This window comes from Sturnus vulgaris, unplaced genomic scaffold (assembly GCF_052056855.1).
Source record: "Sturnus vulgaris isolate bStuVul1 unplaced genomic scaffold, bStuVul1.hap1 Scaffold_299, whole genome shotgun sequence".
In the NCBI taxonomy this organism is placed as follows: domain Eukaryota; kingdom Metazoa; phylum Chordata; class Aves; order Passeriformes; family Sturnidae; genus Sturnus; species Sturnus vulgaris.
This window is the reverse complement of record NW_028276373.1, coordinates 13723-19011: the sequence shown is the minus strand read 5'-3', so window position 1 is coordinate 19011 and position 5289 is coordinate 13723. Positions and strand designations below refer to the sequence as shown.

Here is a 5289-nt window from a genome sequence, read left to right as displayed (position 1 = left end):
TTCTCACTGATATTTACGACCCATTTCTAACTGATTTTTCCCCATTTCTCACTCGTTTTTTCCCCATTTCTCACTCGTTTTTTCCCCATTTCTCACTCGTTTTTTCCCCATTTCTCAATGATTTTTTCCCCATTTCTCACTGATATTTACGACCCATTTCTGACTGATTTTCCCCATTTCTCACTGATTTTTTCCGCCATTTTTCAAGCATTTTTTCCCGCATTTTTCCGGGATTTTTTTCCTGATTTTTCCCCATTTCTCACTGATTTTTTCCCAATTTCTCACTGATTTCCCCCCCATTTTTCATGGATTTTTCCCCCTATTTTTCGTGGATTTTTTCCCCATTTTTCCCCGTCTCTCACAGATTTTCCCCCCCATTTCTCATGGATGTTTCCCCCAATTTTCACAGACAGAGAAGGGAGAGAGTTCCAAGCACCAGAGTCCCCACCCGTCATAAAATCCTCTCAATGAATGCCTCAAAAAAACCCCGACCCAAACTAAAAATGCCCTGCCTCTGACCAAATGAAAAAAAAAACCTTTTATATATATAAATCATCTATTTTTTAATATTTAATTTATAGTCATAATCTATACCTATTTCATATATTCAATTTAATTGCTATTCTATTTATCATATATACAATATTATTTTATTATTCATTATATACATAGATTTATATTACTAATATTATTTCTATTTTATCTATATCCATATATATTTGTAGGTTCATAGTTTTTAATATTTCTTTAAAAGCTCTGCCTCTAACCAAATAGAAACAAAAAACTCGATTATTTTAAATTATATTTGAATATATTTTTCTATTTAGTTTTCATATTTATATCTGTAGATTTATATGTCTTTATTGTGTATTCTATATTTATATACTATTTAATGTAGTTTTTACTAGTATATTAATATACTAGATGCTATTTACATTCTATTATAACATACTATTTAATAGAACATATTAAAATCGATAAATTATTTATATTACATACTACATATATGTATTTTATATTTCTATATATTTATCTATGTTTATAATTACATATATTTATATATGCATATATAGTTATCATTTTATGTCAGTATCTATTTTTGCATATTTGTATATTTTTGCCTATATTATTTTCAAAAAACCCTCCTCTAACCAAATAAAAACCAATAAAACATTCCTTTTAAAGTCTGAATATTTATATATTTCTATTTTCATAACATAATATAATGTAATGTAATATATTTATATATTGGTTTCTTATATTTGCTTCTATATTTTTATTCTTTATCTTTTCTATTTACAGTATCTATAAAAAAACCCTACCTCTATCCAAACACAAGCCAATAAAACATTCCTTTTAGACTATATTTAGCTATTTTTTAAGGTTCTGTTTTTCATGCATTCTACACCCACCCCTCCCTCTCAATGTTCTGGCACCCACCATGACCCCCCGCCATGCCCGACTCACCTGCTCCTCCAGCGCAGCCCGGCTCCCTCTCCCAGGGACCTTGGGGTGCCCCAAACCACGTCGGAGCCCCCCTCAGCCTTTTTTCCTCACCCCAAAGAAGGCACAGAACGACTCCTTTAATGAAGTTGTTTTAACAATTGTAAGGCTAGAGCTTTTGGTATCCACTGCTTGCCATCCCTTGTAAACCAATTTTTTTCTTCTTTCTTCTGCAGCTTAATAAACCTCTTTTTTTCCCCATAGTTTTCCAAATGCATGTATTACCGCATATGCATATTTAGAATCAGTAAATATATTTAATGTCTTGTCCTGCTATAATTCACAGGCTCTCACAAGCGTGTGCAGCTCTGCTGTCTGAGCTGACCAGGTGGCTGGTAACCTCCCCCCTTCCTTTAATTGCTTTCCATTCACGATAGAGTATCCTGTAAATCATGAAGAATGGGGGGAAAAATAAGTGAGAAATGGGGAAAAAAATCCCTGAAGAATGGGGGGAAAAATCAGTGAGAAATGGGGAAAAAAATCCATGAAAAATGGGGGAACAAATCTGTGAGCAACGGGGAAACGTGGGGAAAAGTTAATTGAGAAATGGGGAAAAAAATCCCTGAAGAATGGGGAAAAAAATCAGTGAGAAATGGGGAAAAATGGGTAAAAAATCAGTGCGAAATGGGGGGGGGGGGGGGGGGGGGGGAATCAATGAGAAATCGGGGAAAAACATAAGTAAGAAACGGGGGGGAAAAATCCATGAAAAATGGGGAAAAATCAGTGGGAAATGGGGATAAATCTGGAAAAAATCCATGAAAAATGGGGGAAAATATCAGTGAGAAATGGGGGAAAATGGGGAAAAAGTCAGTGAGAAATGGGGAAAAATCAGTGAAAAACGGGGGGAAAACTCCATGAAGAATGGGGAAAAAAATCAGTGAGAAATGGGGAAAAAAATCCCTGAAAAATCGGGGAAAATATCAGTGAGAAATGGGAAAAAATGGGGAAAAAAATCATTGATAAATCGGGGGAAAAATCAGTGTGAAAGGGGGGGAAAAATCGGGATCGGGGACGTGGACCGGGACTGGGATCGGGGACCGGGACGGGGAAATGGGACAGGGACCGGGATCGCGGACGGGGACCTGGGACAGGGACCGGAACCGGGATCGGGGACGGGGACTGGAGACAGGGACCGGGACCGGGATTGGGGACTGGGACCAGGACCGTGATCGGGTTCCGGGACGGGGAACTGGGACTGGGACCAGGATCGGGGACCGGAACCGGGGACTGGGACCGGGACCAGGACTGGGGACGGGGACTGGGGACAGTGACCGGGACTGCAATCGGCACCGCCCCCAGAACCGCTCCCGGAACCGCTCCCCGGGCTACCCCGGCACGGCGACCGGGAACGCCCCCGGCACCGCCCCGGCACCGCCCCCGGTGCCGCCCCCGGCACTGCCCCGGCACCGCCCCGGGTAGCGCCCCCGGCACCGCCCCCGGGGCGGGCCGCCGAACGCACGCGATGACGCGCGGGGGGCGGGACGGCGCGGGGCGGTGACGCGCTTCATGCCAGGAGCAGGGCCCGGGTGCGACGAAGACGGGAGCGGGCCGACCCGATACCGCGCGGGGCCGCGGGCCCGGCGGAGCCCGGCCCGCTGGGTAGGGGCCGCCAATGGCACCGGGGCTTCTGCTTCGGCTTCTGTCCGTGTCGGCGGGGAGGCCCCAGCCAGCGGTACCCCTCTCCCTCGGCGACACGGGCGTGGAACTCGGCATCGGGCGCTGCATCGCCGCGGACAGCAGGGGGCGCACGGGTACCGATACTGCCATGGGGCCCGGCGCTGCTCTCCTGCTCCGCCGCCAGGCGGCGCTGCGCTGCCGTCCTGCCGCGCCTCCGGGCACGCTCGGTTTCCTCGGGACCCTCGGGACCGGCCGGGACGCGGGGACTGCCCGTGCGGACCCGGGGACCCCGGGCCCCGCCTGTCCCGCCGCTGCGGAGGCGGGGGATGCTTTATGGGACTGCCCGAGCTGGCAGTGCCGGGTCTGGGGCGTTGGGGCGCGCCTTGGGGGGCTGCGGGTGCGCTCGTTTCCTCTTCTGCATGGCCTTCTGTGTGAGCATCTCTCGTTGCGACTGCTCTTGGAGAGTCAAACCCCTCCTCCTAAGTGGTCTCAGGAGCCTGGCAGGGTGAGTTTTGTTTCACAGGGGAAAGGGCCACTGGTCGTGTCCAGAGACCTGTGCACCCAGCCAGGTTTCTGCCTGATAAAATTCCAAATGGATGAGGATTTCTCCCAGCCCCAAGCTGCCCCCACCTGTAACCCTGGCTGCCTTTGGGGTGCCCAAAGCCTCCTCTGTGCAGATCTCAGGAACCTGGGAGGGGTGAACAATGTTGCACAGGGAAAAACCCCACAGATTTTATCTCCGGGCCTGGGGCCAGGAGCAGGCATTTGCGTGCTATAATTCCAGAAGGAGCACGGTGTCTCCCAGACCCAAGCCGCATACAGCTGTGACCCAGCTGCTCTTGGAGTGCCAAAAGCCTCCTCGTAGCTGATCTCAGGAACCCTGGAAGGGTGAGTTTGGTTTCACAGGGAAAAGGCCTCCGTTTGTGTCCAGAGATCAAATAAGGGACTCTGCTTTTCCTCTAGTTCTCCTTCCTGTTTTCACCTGGGCTAGAAGGATGGGCATGGCCTGTATTTCTCATATCAAAGTGATGTTACTAAATTTGTCCAGAAGTTCTGATTGTTATTTTTATTAGTAGTAGTAATTTTCTGATAGAAAACACTCTCATTTTGCCTTTCCCACGTTGTTTCCAGGTGCTGCCCAGGATGGACATCTGTGGTCTCAGACAGTGATTCCCGAGGAGCAAGGAAAGCCTTTTCCTCACCTGCACAGTTCAGGTGGATGGGACAGAATTGGTGTGGCCTGACAAGGCAGGAAAAGCTGTCTGTGTTCTGGAGTGCCTTGAAAGCTTTCTCCGTCAGGTTTGGAAGGGGTTTCTCTTTGGGATTTCTTGTGATGCAGCACCACGGGTATCCCTTTGTGCCAAGTCCAGTGCTAAAGGATTGAAGAACTGACAAGTGGGGTCTGGGATGAAAATGCCGCTAATAAAATTAAGCAAAGAATACAATAAGAGAAATGAGCATCCTTTTAATGTCTGAAATAGTTAGGAATAAAAATGCTGGAAAAGGGCACTCTGAATTGGTGTCACTTGTCATGGATAAAACCCCAGAGTGAGGAATCAGAGCAGAAGTTGAGAGCTGGAATCCTTCTGCAGTCGACTTAATTTTCTTTTCCTCCTCTCTTTCAGGACAGGAAGAATCACGACTCTCCTGCCATCTTTGCCAAGAGCTGTGGTGTTTGATCAGCCAAAGCCCAGAGGCTTCAGCACCAGAGGTCTGAGCCTGGAGGGCTCCTGGTGCTGCCCGTGCTGTGGGCTATGTCAGAGGATGCAGGGTTCCTCTTTGCCTCCCTGCTGGGATTAACTGCCATGGGAATGTGGGATCTGGGTGAAACTCCAGCTCTCCTGGTGTTCAGGGGAGCAAGGTCTGAGGGACTCCTCTCTGGGGATGTGCGGTGAAGGACTGAATAGTGTGGAAGGAGAGTATTTATAAACTGTATCACTGTTTCTCCCAAAATTGGGGTGGAGCGGTGATGGGGGTGGTTGGGTTTGGTCTGGGCCTGTTATTCTTTGTGCAATTTTTAAATTCTCTTGTATGATTTACTGTTCGGTATCTTTCTAACAAAAGCTGACATAAATTTAGATTAAGGATTAGAACTTGGGTCCATTCATTGCAAACATTTGACAAGGCTGGAGGACTGGGGGTGGTGACTGCTCTCAGGAAAGGTTACTT

The 5289-nt window shown here is 47.4% G+C and overlaps 1 long non-coding RNA gene across 1 annotated transcript; it reads left to right on the top strand.

Moving 5' to 3' along the window:
- The first annotated feature begins 4251 nt into the window (after positions 1 to 4251).
- Positions 4252 to 4954, top strand: LOC148217769 (uncharacterized). The gene is made up of 2 exons (XR_015800766.1): positions 4252 to 4419; positions 4746 to 4954. It is a non-coding gene; the product is annotated as an uncharacterized LOC148217769 (long non-coding RNA).
- Positions 4955 to 5289: the final 335 nt, after the last annotated feature.